Below are 18,240 nucleotides of genomic sequence, written 5' to 3' on the forward strand. Positions count from 1 at the left end.
CTTCTTTGACCGGCCTCAGGCTTGTTTCCCACTCACTTTTACTCGTTGAGCTACGTATTCCAAAGTAGGGATGGCCAAAACCGGTTCCTGGTGGAACCGGTTTTCGGGTCTGAACGGATCCGGTTCCTAAAATCCGGTTCTGGAACCGGGTTTTCGGATCCAGGTCTGGAACCGGTTCCTAAGATCCGGTTCTGAACCGGGTTTTCGGATCCAGGTCCGGAACCGGTTCTGAAAACCGGATCTCCGAAAACCGGTTCCGTCGGAACCGGAACTTTGTGGCCATCCCTATTCCAAAGGTCTTTTTACATGCCCAAACCATTTCAGTCTACTTTCGTGCTGTTTTTCTACTACTGTCTCACTTTTACTGTTCCCGTATAATTTCATTCTTAATTTTGTTCTTCCGCGTCACTCCACACATCCACCGGAGCATCTTGCGTGGGACACCCGGGTTCGATTCCTGGCGGGAGCTCATGTGATTCGGATTCCACGTCAATCAGTAGGTCCACGTCTCATATAGCCTCGCTGCTGAACGGGACTTTAAACTCAAAATCAACTTAACTCCACCGGAGCATCTTCATCTCTGCAACAGGCAATTTCTGTTTCTCTCACTTCTTCGACATCCAACATTCCGTTCCGTATAATAAGGCGGATCTCACTACTGTTTTGTAAACTTTTCCTTTAAGAAGTATTGGTACCCTACGGTCACAGAACATTCCTACTGCTTCTCTCCACTTCAGCCAACCGTTGCTAATTCTGCTGTTTATGCCTGCTTCTATTCTTGCATTTTCCTGCAAAATTGATTCCAAGTACTTGACTTTCTTCGTCATTACCACCTCTTTTTTGTCCAGTCATATTCTTGTATTCTCGATTCCATTGTAAATATTCTGTCTTAGTTCTACTTATTCTAAGCCCTTTTCTTATTTTTAATCCCATGCCATGTTTTGATATTCCATAACACGTACATAAGTACTGACTTTCCAATATTTATGTTTCTATTATAAGTTATTAGTGCTGCATTTAAGTATACAGGTTATTATAATTACTGATAGTCTTTGGGATTCAGGTAAAGCGCTCATATCTCGTGCATTGGTCCGTGGTTCGATCCCAGCTCGCATCAAGTGGGTTTTGTGGTGGACAATCACTGCGTCTCTTGCGTCACCGGTTCTGTCGCTTCCTCCCACTTCCTGCATTCCATTATTTCGTTCATCATCATCGTCACCGTCTAAATTAGCCTCAGAGTGCAATCATGGGACGTTAAACTTTTTTGTAAATAGTCTAAGTAAATATACTAAACATCTTCCAAGAAACTGTTAAGGTTGTGCCCTGGAAAGAATTTGGAAGGGGAGTTTGCTCTTCATAAGAAATTTAAAAAAAAAAAAAAAAAAAAAAAAAATGAAGACATTACAGAAACTGGTAGAAAACACCAGTTTGTCGTGTGTAGTCTGGAGAATTTTGTATGGGATCTCCTGTATCCATGTAAGTTTGGTGTTGAAAATCTTGAGGTCTTTTCCTTATCAGTCATCTCACAATAACACTGCAATACAGTAACCCAGTACACCATGTTTTGAAGAGAAGGACGCTTCCGCAGAAGCGCTTGAATTTCACATTGTAACTTGCACAAGGAACGCTGTGTAACTACGACGTGCAATCAATACACTTTAAAATTACAGATTCTATTGTAATATCATTTGTTTTCTTTCTCCCTACCACGTGTTCTATTTTGGAGTGTTATGTCCAAGAAAGGATCATATATTAATATGGAGTCGTGTTAATATCAACATAAAGTGAAACTTGCTTTTGATATTTTTCAGTTTCCAGGTCCAATATGTGGTGTATAATGCTCATAGTGATAATAACATTACGAGTTATACAGAAATTTTCAAATGGGATAGGAGCTATATATATATATATATATATATATATATATATATATATATATATATATATATATATATATATATATATATAAAGCTTACAACAAATGGAAGCAGATCAAAGTTCAGAGGAGGAATGTGTATCCACAAGTACGAAGATTCATTGATTGAAAAGCACGATAAATGCTGTTTAAACTGTTGTCAAAATGTTATTCAAAAATGGTATCCATCAGGCAAGTTTTGCATTGGATTACGAATCAGTGTTTATATGGGAACAGCAGTGTTCCCTTAAATAACTATAAATATTTTGCAAATAAGATTCCTATGAATTAAAATGGCAAATGAATAGAAAACAAAGATTCTGGAAAGGTATGAAGGGTGGAAATATTGAAGAAATAGATGAATAGTGAATGCAGTAGGTGAATTAAATTAAATGGATGACTTCATTGGCGTTCATAAAAGATATATTTGCAATTTCACAAACTGAAACTAGATCAGAAAAGCAATGTTCGATATATTTTACACTTATTTTCATGCGGATAAGTTTTTTTTTTTACCTGATTATTATGTATTCTTTAATTTTTTTGCATTCTCTTCTGAAAATTCAAACAAAAATATTATTTTCCCTTTCGTTGTAAAGTTTACAGATTAAAGCAGAACAACTTTGGTAACTTGCTTATTTATTTATTTATTTTTATAGAACAACTAGAAACAAATAATGCGGGAAGTACAATACATTTTATTCTCACATTGGCTAGGATACATATCAACTTTTGTGGCCCGGTATGTATGTAAAGAATTTAAACACGAGTACAATAATTCACCTTAACTATTTGAACCTTAACCCATCATAGTTAGTACGGCTTCTAAGAAGGCATTATGTTTAAATAGGTTCATGGTAACAACTGTTATGCAGTTACGCGATCGCAGGGTCCACGTTAGATTAAGTGGTTTTATAATGGATGCCCTATGCAGTGCCGCATTTCCCATTAGGCCAACTAGGCCCGTGCCTAGTGCGCAAAATTTTTGAAAGGCGCAAGATTTAAAAATTAAATAATTTAAATTTTTTTTTCGTGTGAAAAAGTTAAAAATCAAGAGTAAATACTATTTAAGTTTTTACTATCCTATGATTGATGATAGCGTAAGAAATCGAAATGTAATTCAGATTATTTGTTATGTTTTGTTACGTAGTTGTAGCTGGTAGTGTCTAGTAAGTAGTATTTAACTAAGTTAGGGATAAAAGGGTGCAGAAACATGTAAGGGGGTGCCAAGCTCCTAAATGCGGCACTGACCATATGCAAGGCTTCTCTCTTTCTCTTTTTTTATGCATTTCTTTCTTTTCTTCCCTTGTGGAATATAGAATAATCAGTGATACGGTCCTACTAATTTGTTGGAGTAGACGCGCTACCGACGGTGGGTATGCCTGTAAAGGAAAACTTGCAGATAACATGAACCAGTGTGTGCTAGATGATCACTACAAGCTAGCTTTGCATTCAAATTGCATAATGATAGAGGTGTAAGGGCTCAAAATAACAAAAAAGAAAAAGAACAAGAAAAAAACGTGGTTTTTTGCGTCTTTTTCCTTGGAAATTTTGGGCTTTTTAAAATATTTCAGTTTTAGTGGAGAAATAACAGTATGTTGCACTTTTGGTTTTTCATCATAACGCGAAAATGCATTTAATTCCTGAAGAGAAAATTAAAAAGAAAATCAGCCATCAAAGAAAATCATTCATTCGATAGAGAAACACAAAAACAGCCGTTTATGGCATTAATTTTGTAAACTGAACTCTTTGAAGCTCGGGATAAAATGTTTCCCGAACGAAGAACAAGATGTTGAGATGCAGTATGGGTAGAAAGTACGTGAAAATGTACACATACCGTTAGGTAGCGGTTGTTAAGGAAATTGTGTGTGTGCTCTTTAAATTGAAAGAGAATCTAGATTACGTTGAAGTAATTAATATATATGTGGTTGAAGATTGTTGAATATCTATTAGTTATTTACAGTGTGATTGTATATCCGGTAAAGATTACTTCATATAGTTAATATGAAAAGTGTATACCTACGAAAGGTATAGAATAAAATTGATATTTGGAGCAAAGGCGTGTTAATGATTTTGAACAAGTCGTTAGTAATAGTGTAGACACACTTTTTGTATGTTGCTTAGATTATCTACAGATGTAAGCAAGATTTTATACCAAAACTATTTTTTAATCTGTTTCGTGGTTTATGGTACGTTCTCCTTGCCTGCCAAATTTAAATTAGGCAACCAGTGAAACATGTATATATCAAGATGTATAGCATCCAGGTACTTAATAAAATGTTTAGGCAACCAAAACGACACTTGGGACATGTGGGTTGCATAACTTAACATTTCGAGGTAACAACTGCAATGCCAGTTTGAAAACCAATCAAGATAGTCAGCGCTGGACTGATGTAGGGTTCAGAAGTACTGGATGTTGTAAACACACTTTCTTAATTATAGAGTCATTACAGGAAAATCAAAAGTGGTACTTGAACAAGAAAGTCTTAAAAAAAGCGAAACTTTCCGATTGTTTTTATTTTACATGTTTGCTGCCTGTATAAAGAGGTTTCCTGTTCCTTTGTAGATTAACATATTTTACCTGTAAATATTCAAAAATGACCTCATGTTCTTATTCTACACTGAAACTTTTTTCTTGCTTTTCTAGCAACGTGTTGAAAAAGTAAAACTTCGTATCTAAGAATTTTGCCCTCGTGGCTAAGCGGTTAGCATACGCGCCTTTGGCGTGGGAGACCCGGGTTCGATTCCCGTCGGGAGCTCATGTGGTTCGGATTCCACGTTTATCAGTAGGTCCATATCTCATACAGCCTCGCTGCTGAAAGGCACGCTAAACTAAAATCAAATCAAATCTAAGAATTTTGCTAAGTTTATGACGGAGACATATAACTTTAATTGGTGAAAAGTAGTTTATATTCTGGGCTAATAAAAAAGGAGACGAAAAAAGAAAATTATTTATTATAACATAGTTACATTATTATAATTGTATATGTTACTAATGTAATGTTGATTTCATTAGTATGTCCCTGTTTATAATACGTTAGTGTGAATATAAGCATAAGAACTAACAATAAATTATTCGGAAGGATTCTGTCAAGGATTAATATAATTTAGAAGTTTATGTAACGAATTGTCATTTCAAACTACGACTATAAGATAATTCTTTAACAATATATGAATTAATATCGTTCGTTGAAAATTATATTTGGCAAGGGGTGTATTTTTTGAAGCATAAAATCGCGAAACCTAGAAGAAATATAAAGTGTTTTAGTCTCAAATGCCAGGAAATTAAGATTTCCCTAAACAAGGTAGTAATATTAAGAAATAGAAACGGTTATGGGAAACAGTGCGTTACAGTTTAGGGAACGAAAAGGAAAACGTGGACAAAGTTTAAGGTGGAAGTCAAGGTGTTAAACTTTGTCCAAAAATAAAGTCAATAATGAGCGATTATTTGTTTTACTCATTGTACAGAGCAGTTAATTTTACTCTTGGGAAGCATGCTTCCAACAACAAAGCTCTGTCAACAATGAATGAAGCGAAATATGACAAAAGTGTATGGATTATTGTGTAATTATTGATTCAGCTTATCTTCGGACAAAGTTTGATTCTTCATCTTCTGAATATTGTTGCTCCCTACAAAATGCATTGGAAAGATAAGGGAAACGTACTGCTATCTGTTGTGCTTAGTGCTGTTTCGAACTCACTTGCATTCAACATTAGATTGAATTTACCATGGGACCAGCCGTACTGTCATTCCTGACTAGATGTAACGTACTTCTGGGCCACTTTGTGTAAATTGAAAGCTTTGTGTTCAGATACGAAGCAGAACAATACTGCAGTAGTTGTAGTTAATGTAAATAGATGTATTATTGCAGTCTTCAAATATAAATGTACTTTTTAAAAAGTATACTTTTATTGGTAATTGTATTGATGTACGAAATGAAACCGTGCTTTATCTCTTAGCTGTAAGAAGCTTTGATGGATAGCTGTGCCAAGAACAATGGTTGTTATGTTGCTGTTCCATAATATATGTATATAATCATGTAAGCAAGTATACTTTTGCTTGCATTTAGGTATATGTTAATGGTACTTTATGTAGCTAAAAAACTACAAGACATTCGCATATGTAGACGTTAACTTGTAGTGATATGGTTATCTTGATGTATATAAATTGGATTCTATTTTTGCAAGATTAAAGAGGTTAACAAACTTTCAAGGGTATAGTTCTGATTTTACAATCAATAATATATATATCCAGTCATAATCGTTGGATAACATAAAAAGTTTGGGAAAATACATTTTGTTGGTTGACTGATTTAAGTAAGCATCTGAATTAAGTTGCTTTAGAAAAAATTACAACAAATCGAAAGAAAGGAAAATGTCAACTTTGACTTGACTAACGGTCTTGTAATTGGGGACGTCAATTGTAAAGAAGTGCATATCATGTTTTTCGTGCAAATTTTGATTTCCAACTGGTATTTCTGACTAATTTCAATGCATTCTACAATCTTTAATCAAAGTTGGAATAAGGGCCGCGGTGGCTCAGTGGTAGATCGTTCCCCTCCTCTGGTGCTTGGGGTCCCGGTTTCGATCCCCGCCCCCGCCATGTGAACTTTGTGGTGGACAAACCGTGTGCGTGGGTTTCTTCGGGGTTCTCCCGTTTCCTCCCACTTTCTTTATTCCACCATTTCATTCATTACTCATCACCACCGTAATGAAGAAAATGGTAAATGCCCACGGAATGCCTAACTTGTATAACCGTGAGACGTAAACCTTAATCATTTTATTTCACAGTTCGAATATGTCAATGTTATATGAAATCGGGGAACACTGTTGTTTAGTGGTCAGAGCGTTGGACCAGTGGTGGTCTACGTGCTCCCCTGGGTTCGATTCCTGGCCGGTGCTTCCCAATTCTCGGCGTCCACCCAGCGTCGTGAGGGAAACTGGGGAGACACGTGAATGAAAGACGTGACGGCCACCACGTCTAGAAAGCTGCGGAAACACCGGTTAGTGACAGGGCAACGCAGCGCGCTGACCCCGTGCTCGTCCTTACACTGAACGTAGTTGAGCCAATCGCTAAGAGATGGCGTTGGAGTGGCTCAGGCTCTCAAATGAGCTGTTACACGAAGTGGTTTGATTTTGGTTACATGAAATCTTCTATTTTGAAATTTGAAGATGACTCTTTGTACCGCCGATAGGATTGATTTTGTCTAAACACATCTATTCACGTCAAATTTATACCTCTTCCGAGACAAACATCCTGATATTATTAATTACATACATAAAATACGGAAAAATGAGTTTTAAGTGTCGCGTTCTTGTGCAGCACCAAGATTTATGAAGAACAGGACTTACTATTTTCATGGACACAGAATCACGGCAGTATAGGTCGTCTCTCTCTTACTATCACGCCTTCAAGAGATTGGATTATAGGACCACACACCACTAGCCCCAGCCACACACACAAAAAGTGTGTATAAAACGTAATAATCTTTTTGTTGTTTCTTTTGGTGGAATATTTTTCGAAAAGGGATCTTACACTAAGGTGTGACTGGATTAAAATAGATGCCCTTTCCGGAATTTACATAAACAGAAATTAATAATTCGATTTCTAACAACATTTTTTGTTTTTATTATTATTATTATTACAAACAATACTTTTCCACAAATGCATTATCAGAAAATACAGGATCGTTTTACATTTTCTAACCAAATGTTTGATCGAAAAGTTAGTACTTTACATCCACTCCGTAAAACTTGCTTTAGTAGTATTTGTAAAGGTGAAATCTGCGAAATTTGGATTGGCCAGTGTGTATGAAACATCCTAAGAAATAGCTAAATAGTTTTACCCAAAATCACACTTTAATACCACGTAGGAAAACAAATGTCGAAGCGTTATGTCTGTTGTAACTTTTCATCAGAACCTCAAAAAAATACAAGATTGAATCTTAGCAGATTTGATCTTAACGCCATTTTTCATAAGAATATTGCAGAGTCCCTTATGATTTATAAATTAGAAATTTTGTTTTGTAAATCAAAATAACGTTACTCGTACAATATACGTATTAATTAGCACTTGTAACATCACAGTTACAAATTAAAGCTTCCACTTTTTATATCTAATATTTAGTTAAGTAATGTCGTTTTGCTGCTGATTAGATGAGGAAAAAAGACTCCAAACCCATTTGCTGAAAGGCTTAATCCGTTCACTGCCATTAGAAATAGATTTTTTGTAGATTTGTTGCAGTTTAACATTTTTTTCAGCACCGAGGCTATATAAAACGGGCATACAGTTTTAAGAATTCGAACCAGTGCTTTCTCCCAGAAATTGAACGAAAGGCGCTCACGATAACCACTAGAAGATGGGGTTACCGGTATTATGAATAGGGTTAATCACTTACTCTCTTATACCAAATGTTAACAAAGCTTAATTAATATGTACGACCCTAATTAAGTGTTACTATATGCCAACATAATAATATAGAAATAGTCATTTCAAGGTGCCAGCGTTAAGCTACGCGTCTTAGAAAATAATATACTCTGTGGCTTTATTCGACCCGGAGACAGCAAATGTATGAAGCTCCCTTAAATAAAACCAGATCTAACGAAATGTAACATGTTTAGAAATTTGAACTTGGACACGTCAATGGCAACGGGGAAATAGAAACCTAGAGGAGTTCCTGTACAGAACGTTTTCAACTTTTCTGGAGTTTTTGAAACATTGTTTGTTACAGAGAAACTTGAATTCCGACCTTTGACGACATAATTAGCAGGAATACGAATTACTTAAAAAATATTACTTCAAAAGTGAAAGCAAATTGTTTCACGATGTCCTCGTTAAGTGTTAGACTGTTGCCGACTCAAAATTGAAATACACCCTCGCACAACGGTCGTACAACAATTGATTTTATTAATATTATGTAGTTCGAATCACATAAATTTTCTTTGAAATATCGTCTTTATATATGGAGAGAAATAGAAATAATTTATAAATACCGGTACCATTCCTTTTTTTAAACAGTAATATACCTTGAGAGTTCGTTACTTTCATTGTTAACCTTATAGCTGCTCGTGAGTTAAGCTAGGTTGCCATGTTGCAAGAATCTTGTAGTTGTCATTTAAAAAATCTTGCAACCCTACAATATTTCTCCATGTAAACATAGTCTTGAAAGGGACATGCAACAATTTTTTCATCTTGCAAGGAGTCAAACCATGTTCAACTTTGTGGGTCGTTTTGCTTGCTACCTGTATGGCCCTCCCACTAGCATAAAGAAAGAAAGAAAGAAAAAAAACAGTTTCGCGGCTTACGAAACGACAGATTCTTTTGGACGGGAAGGGAAAGTGCGTCAAAATACAGGTTTTTAATGAGGATGTTCACTATTTGTCCACTAGAGTGCAGTGCTGCATGGGTGGAGATATTTTTCTTGCTTTCAGAAAGTTGTAACTGTGTAAATAGTAAATAGAAAGATGGGGTTGCAAGATTTTTTATTGACAACTACAGGATTCTTGCAGCATGACAACCTAGCTTTACATTGTTGTTAAAATTTGTAACTGATATGTAAATAAACAAAAGTATTTTAAATAAGAGAAGAACAATGCTTTGAAGGTAGTGCTATATTAGTGTTAGCTAACACATGTCTTGTAAGCATTGTTGTAAAGATTCAGTCCTTGAGTTTACAGAAAATGTGTTAATATTTCGTTGTGATGCTACAGTGTTTTCCTTGTAGTTGTTTGAAAGCTATGTAGTACTAGCATTTAAAAAGCATAATTCCGAACCAAATTATTCATTGTAAATTCCATGCTGCGTTATTTTAGTTTATATAGTTATTAAGGGCATATTGAATTTATAATTAAAAGTGTTTGTACACTAGCTCAATTTATTATTAAATAAATAATTCATTATTGTTTGTATTGTGTGTCATTGAATATTTACCTCATTGATGAATTGCAAATCCTGTTGTGAATGGCTAGTCATTAATATTAATAATACAGTTGGACCTCGATAACTCGAATTTTTTCACATTCCCTTCAACTCTCCACAACGCTCAGTGTTACAATAGCCTCTGTAAGTCGAATGTTTAAAAATTACAACTTTGGTAAGTCGAATTTTAATGGGTTTCATGATCACATTTAAAAACCTCGGTAAGTCGAATTTCTCCTGACGTGACCTCGATAACTCAAAGGTATAACTCTATGCTTTTACATAATTGTCATTGTTGCCAGTCCTGTCACTGTTGCTAATGTGTACTGTAAATTGTGTTTTACTCATGTCTAGTATTTTATTTTTACTGGTTGTCGTATTTAATTTAAGAAACTTTCACAACTTGAGAGTTACAGAGCTTGAATGAATAAAACTTCGAGTTATAGAGGTTGAATGAATAAAACTTCGAATTACAGAGGTTGAATGAATAAAACTTCGAGTTATAGAGGTTGAATGAATAAAACTTCGAGTTATAGATGTTGAATAAATAAAACTTCGAGTTATAGAAGTTGAATGAATAAAACTTCGAGTTATAGAGGTTGAATGAATAAAACTTCGAGTTATAGATGTTGAATAAATAAAACTTCGAGTTATAGAGGTTGAATGAATAAAACTTCCAGTTATAGAGGTTATATAGTCACTTTTCATGAGAAACGCGCAACTTCGGCATCTCGAATTTTGATAACTCGAACTTGGATTACTCAAATTTTTATCTATTCCTTTCAGCTTCGAGGTCCCACTATAGTCTTTTCAGTCTGCAGGGCTCTGACTAAGCAGAAGGCACTCACTCAATTGGGTGGTGCAAACTCAACGCTTCGATTTTTAACGAAATATGTTAATATGTTTAATTCGCTCTAATTACATAGTTACTAGTTAGCTAGCTTATCTGATTATTTTTAAAAAAGTCATTCTCTTCCACCCCCAAGGGGTGAGGATGAACTTGAACATCATGAAAACTGATACCGTTAAACTCAGCGACCTCGAAGACTAAGTATCTGTCGTTTTTGATTCCTTTTAAAATTTTGTCACCTCCATGGAGAGTGGAGTATGACCTTGAAGTTGAATTAAGTTATTTAAAATTAGGTTGTAACTTTTGTAACTTGTGATACCTAAACTACTACTCAACAAGAGCTAGTATGTTTGCCAAATCACGGCGTGGGCATTTGTCGAACTTTGTAGCACAGTTTCTTGCAATGAATCAAAAATTTTTAAAAAGGGGTTACAAAGGGGAACCCAAAAATAACCGGAATCGTACTCCTGCGCATCATGTACTTGTAGTACGAGGTTGCGCCTCTAGTGTAACATTTCCCACCTCTTAAACCGAGCAAACCATTCGTACACTTGTGTTTTACGCTCTTTGTAAGCTTTTTGCATCATCACAGCAGTTTCTGCTGCGTCTTTGCCGAATAAAAAACAAAACTTCATAAATGCACGTTGTTCGTGAGTAACTGCCATTTCTTCATGTCACGAGTGTACTACGTACATACACACAGAACTGCCAGAGAAACCACACGTGTCTTGTCGGTTGATGCCACTTGACATACTGACTCAGGAGAAGTCCTTCCACAGCATCCAGCGGCGCAACCTCGTACTAAAAGATGCGCAGCAGTATGATTTCGGTAAGTTTTTGGTCCTTCCTCGTACAATATTGGTGGAAATAATAAGTACTCGGTGTTGATGAAAGCAGATTTTGAGAGAAAATTTCTTGATAATCAACCACCGTCACCTCAAGCGATGAGATGTGAACAACCGATTCAAGGGAACTGGTAATGTTGTTCGACAAATTGAATACAAATCGAAAGTTATTTGTACATCTTTGATTTAACGATGGAACTATATATCGAAAATAATAGTTACCACTTTGAACAAAGTTTGCAAAGAAATGTGCAATTATTTATTTGTTCATACAACAATCTATTATACATAATACTTCAAGTTAAAAAAAAAAAAAAAAAAAAAACCTGCCCATTTTCTGCTGTATTTCTTTCCAAGATACTACTTTCTGTTACTTTTGTTCATAGAATAACCTGCTGTTAATAAATAATACTTCAAGATATAAATGGCCATTTTTCTACTATATGTGCTGCCTTTTAGTATAGGGTGTCCCTCTTAGAAGTAGCCCGTCGTAGTAATACATTATACCAGCCGAAAAAGCAGGAAAATGTGAACACTGGCTCACCTGCATGTTACAATATATGCTGAAAGTGGGACCTCTTTACGTCGAGACACTTCTGTGTCGCAGCACATAAAGCGTATAGCTCGTCACGGGTGATGCTTCAGATGATTTGGATAATGTTTTGCTGCATTTCAACCAGAGTATGGAGTGTTGTTGGCGATACCTTCTATTTAAAGCAACATCTGAGATACAAATCACGGAAGTACAAATCCGCGGAACAACGGGGCAGCAACCACTTTCTTACTGTGCGCTGTTCTGTAAACTGATTATTCTCCAACGCACAGGATTTGTTCGAAGTGTGACGTATGGCTTTATCTTGTTTAAGTAGGAATAGTCTTTTTTGAGATGTCAGTTCATCGCAAAACTTGCAAGAAGGCACAATACACTTCACCATTCACTATTGATTCAAAAAGTACTGACGCACCACGTATCCCTAAAACTGAGCACGATACAACGATATTGTATATCTATACGATAAATTACTTCCATTTTCGTATCTTGATTTTGGGCAACGGGGCGTAAAAGTACACAATCTGTTCAGTAGAAGAAGAAAAGAGATAATATGTTGTAGATTCTAAAATATAAAGAAATAAGATTTAATTGTAGTAGCTGAAAATCTATGTTGGTTTTAAATGTATAAACTATACTCTTAGTTACCGTACCAGTAAATAGTTGTTTAAAGGTTGCTATGACGACCGAAAAAGATTATTATTAATGAAGTTGCGAAAAGAATAATAAAAAGGTAATAGAGATATAAGTGACGTGTCTAACTTAGAATAATTTAATCGTGTTGACATATTTTAAAATCTACACGAACTGTGGGCTAAATGTAACGTGTAAGAATAATGAGTTAATAATCGTTACATGTTAGGTGGTGGTTTACCGACCAGGACCTTGATATTAGTTTTGAAGTATAGTAAAGCAGTCTCAGCATAGTATTCAACACAGAGTATACTTTGCTCAGAAGTGGGAAAAGAATTGGTAATAGTATACATGAGAACCCCGTGATCTGGGTTTCTTCTGTTCTATTACCACTTCTACATGAAATACCATAAATTTTCTACGTAGTGCAATAGTAAGAAGTATCCATGTGCACAAGACATGCAATATGCGTTAAATTCCCCCCCCCCTACACACACATAGTCATAGATAAAGTACAAGGGCACTACACATGCAGATATAAAGTACAGGTACGTTCGTTTTTATTTTCATATCAGTCGATAAGTAAATACAAGTCGCTTTGTTACCCCCTTTGTAAGTTCGTACATACTCAATGAATAATACCTAAAAGTATGAGCGTCCTACTCCTTCGGGAACTGATGCAGCTTCATGTATACTATATCCAAAGAATTTATAGAAACGTAAAAAATGAGTGTTTCTGGAAATGAAAATATAAATGAAGAAGGTGGTGATGTAGAGCTAACAAGTATGAACTCTTCAACAAACGTGGCTGATCTTATAAGACACCTTGGCCAGCAAATATCTCAGCAACAGCAATAAATGGATACTCAGCTAGAGCAAATGTACCACCAAATATCTCAGCAACAGCAAAAAATGAATACTCAGCTAGAGCAAATATCCCACCAGATATCGCAGCAATAGCAAAAAATGGATACTCAGCTAGAGCCAATGTCCCACCAAATAACTCAATCCATAACACATCAACTAACAACAGGTGGATGCTAAATTTGAGCAAATAAACCAACAAATAATTCCAAATTGGAACAAACAGATCATAAGATGGAACAGATTTTACATCGATTTGCTGATGTACAAAGTTCGGTGGAAGTTGTGGAAACTGTAGCTAATGAGCATACCAATCAGATCCGGGAATTGCAAGAAGTAAATGCGATCAAAGAGAAATTTAATACTCCAAATAGTGATCGAGTTCCAGCTATCAACGGTGAACCTATTCCATATGAATCTACAGCAGTAGTGGAAGATAGTAATTCATCGGAAGGATATTCAGAACAAGACGATAGTGAAGCTATTATAGAGAGAAATCATCCATCTCCGCGCCGGAAACACATTCCCGTAAATCCCAAGCATTGTAAGCATTATAGTACAGGTAATCATTTTGGATTCAATGAAATTAGATCTCTAAGAAAATTTAGTGTAAAGACAGATAACATCTCGGCCAGTACACTCCTAGAAAAGTTCGAGAAAGAATGTGTTAATTGGAGTAGACCGATCTAATTTTTTGAAAATTCTGCCTCATGTTTTATTACCATCGTGTTCCGTATGGTTTAAAGCAATCAGAAGTAATTTACATAATTATTTAGATTTTAAAAATGCCTTATTTTCCAATTTTGAAAATGATTTCGTGTTGGCCAATAGAGACGCCTTAGTTCGAAATAGACATTATAACCCAAAATTAGATAAGCGTCTCACTAATTTTGTAATATCCGTATATATGAATTGAAGTTAATAATCCATATCAACTGGAATCAAGAGTAATAGCATCAATCCGAATCTTGTTACCTTTTAAGTTGTAACAAATGTTAATTTCTGCACAATGCGTTAATTTCAATCATCTCATTATGATAGTGCAAAATTTTGAAAGTCAATCTAGGTTGCAAGCTAATAGTAAACGAAATCAAGCCTATACTGATCGTAATCAAGTTAGTTATGTACCTGTTCGCAACATCAATGTCAGAGGTGTTCCTAATGCGAGAAATAATAATAGATTCTATTGTAATGAGAATAGAACTGAACCCAATGTTACCGGTAATAGAACCGGATCTAATTATTGGAGAAACAGGAACAATAATCGTAATACATTTAGGAACCAACGAAATGGATTTCGTAATAGATTCATAGGTGGCAGAAATTCTCAAAATAGAAATCCAAATACCGTTGAAGTACATAATAGGCAGGACTGTATACAAGATTGTGGCGTGCAATGCAACTTAACCGAATTCTTTGGTAACTTAAGCTAGTATTGTGGCGTCCGAGAAAACATATTCAATTGTTTTTTTGTTTTATTTCACTTTAAATATCGTAATGATTTCATTTGTTATTCGTACTTTGTTTGAATTCTATACAGATAATATAAATAATGTTCTTAATGTAAATGAATACAAATATTGTCTATCGAAGTTATGCTAACTATGCCTTAATAAATAAAACATGTTATACTGTATTCTAATCCACATAAACTTTGCTAGTTCTTAATATAATAATTCCTTTACTTATATTAATCCTTGTTATGATATTGATTATTTTGTTTCATTTTGTATATTGTTATAATTTCTTTGTAATTCGTACTTCTGAATTCTATGCTATTTACATCTATGCATCGATACAAATATTGTTTATCAAAGCTATGTTAATTATGCCCAAATGGATGTAATAAGTTATATAGTATGTCAGCATATACTGAGTTGATTCGTCAATGAGCTCCTATGATATTGATTTAAATAATCTATTTTAGGACCTAAATAATTAATAAATTGATCATATTTTTTGAATTAGTCCTCTTCGTCGATAATTTTATACAATTAAAATGGAATTAATTGTTAAATATAAGAATGAGATAAAATGAAATTACAGTGAAACCTCTCTAAAGCGGACAGCCGTGGGGAATCAAAATTTGTCCGCTATAGAGAGGTGTCCGTCTTAGAGAGGTTTCGATATTTTCTTACGTAAAATAGTAAATAAGATGATATGTAATTACAAACTTTTGAAGGTAATTTATCAAACCGTTCTATGACTGTGGGCATGTTGACATCTGCGGATTCTCCACAAATCGCTTTGAAAGAAATTTTGTGTCTAATCCGAAACTTCTTTAACCACTCGTTCAAGACCTTGAATTCTGAAACATTCATTTCTGTTGCTACATACAAATTCTTAGCTTTTAGCATCGACCCTAACACAGTATTTTTTTTTTCATTCCGCACTCTATAGAAACATTCACTTGCACACTAACTTTGTTCAAAGCAATGACACTATTTTCATTGTCATTTTCACACCGCAACTTTATTAACTTGTCTTCGTTTTATATTATCTCAGGTGCTTGTGTTTTACCGATACAAAAATTTTCAGCTATCCTTCGCACACCTCAATATTCTTCGAAAATTCAATCAATTCGATTTTAACATTAGCGCTTCTCGTGGCATTTCAAAAGCTCACAACTTACACCTTATTGCTTATTCGATGCAGAATGACTTAAAAAATTCCGTCTACAAATATAGGCACTAAGACAATATGTGAATACGCGGACAAAAAATACCAAACATGTCTTGTGCTTGATTCCAGCGGAACAGTAGAATGACGAGTCATCCCAAATGGTAGGCAACTGTCAATCACATTTGATTCTAAAACAGGTTGGGTGGGAGTGGAATGCAAGAAAAGGATATGAGGGTGTTGTTAAACAAAGACGCTTCATCTGAGTTTCTGACAGCCAGTTGACGAGGAAAAATGTTATTACAATGTTTCCTTGGTGATACATGTATGCATTTCTGAAAATGTATTTTTCTGTACTTTTCAACTTGTTTCTAGGGAAATTGTCCGTAATATGAAGGTAAATAATACATATAAGAGACAGAAAAGACTGTCCGTGTCCGTACTAGAGAGTGTCCGCTTTAGAGAGGTTTGTCAACATGGTTTTTTCCTATTACAGTGTTTGGGGATTACAAAGTATGTCCGTTATGAGAGGTGTCCGCTTTACAGAGGTGTCCGTTAGTAGAGGTTTCACTGTAATATATATGTATTGTAATTTATATATACGAGGGCTATTCGAAAAGTAATGTAACCATGTATATAAAATTATGTAACAGTCCAGGATTCTTAAATTGTAACCAATTCAAGAAGTCCTCGTCGGGAGCCATATATACAACGATATTGTATATCTATGCGATAAATTACTTTCATTTTCTTATCTTGATTTTGGGCAACGGTGCGTAAAAGTAGTAGAGTAGTAGAAGAGTAGTTGAGTAGTAGTAGAAGAAGAAGAAAAGAGATAATATGTTGTTGATTCTAAAATATAAAGAAATAAGATTTAATTGTAGTAGCTGAAAATCTATGTTGGTTTTAAATGTATAAACTATACTCCTAGTTACAGTACCAGTATATAGTTGTTTAAAGGTTGCTATGACGACCGAAAAAGTAGATTATTATTAATGAAGTTGCGAAAAGAATAATAAAAAGGTAATAGAGATATAAGTGACGTGTCTGATTTAGAGTAATTTAATCGTGTTGACATATTTTAAAATCTACACGAACTGTGGGCTAAATGTAACGTGTAAGAATAATAAGTTAATAATCGTTACAACGAAACACCAATGTTTTGGTCATAAATGTTTTGTGCAGGATAAGTTCCACCAATGCCACTATTCTGCTCATTCACGTAACCTGATAAGTGTAACTACGCTTCGCCGGACAGAAGTACACCAAAGGATCGAAACATCCGTTCGCAATCATTGTTGGTAACCAATTACAGTATGCAGCTCGTTCAGTTCCAGGACACATGTTCCTCGGTATGGTTTCAGTTTCAGAGACTGACACAATCACCTACTGGGATAGTTTCCGGGCAGATTTTTGCAGGCTTCATGTTCTGTTGAATACCATGGACGATCTCCGGTGTTCAGACATTTGGTTTCCGGCCTACTCACATTTGCCATAGACCTAGTTTGATTCCATTTTTGAATCAGGTTCTGAACACACCGTTTTTCAAGTGATTTTGTTCCTGGGTACCTGGCAATGAAGGACTCTTGTGTGTTCTTAACTGACCCCCTTCCACAAGTATTCTTCCACTATCAAAATTGGATATCATTATCAACTACTAAAATAACACAGAAGTATTTGCTTGTCTCTGGTATTTACATGGGCCACTTTGAAGTATACTTATTTTTGTTCATAGAATATCCCATTATCAATAAGTAATACTTCAGTTGATGTTAAGAACGGTCCGCGTTCAGGTTCATTTCATTTCAAAATATTATTGGATTTTCAGTATCATTTTTTTTCTTTCTTTTTGTTTATGAAATAATTTCAACGTAGAGTAGCGTTCCCGGAACACAGGGCAATTCAAAATAAAGGGAACAAAATAAAAGTTACCTTTGACTGATTTAATATAGGTAATAAGAAAATACCAATGCAACATAATAGATAGTATCTGCAAGTTTCATTTTGCAACATTAAAGAACTCGCTATTTCCGAAATTGCTCACAC

The sequence above is a fragment of the Thermobia domestica genome, chromosome 3 (assembly GCF_964235325.1).
Source record: "Thermobia domestica chromosome 3, izTheDome1.hap1.1, whole genome shotgun sequence".
Classification (NCBI taxonomy): Eukaryota; Metazoa; Arthropoda; class Insecta; order Zygentoma; family Lepismatidae; genus Thermobia; species Thermobia domestica.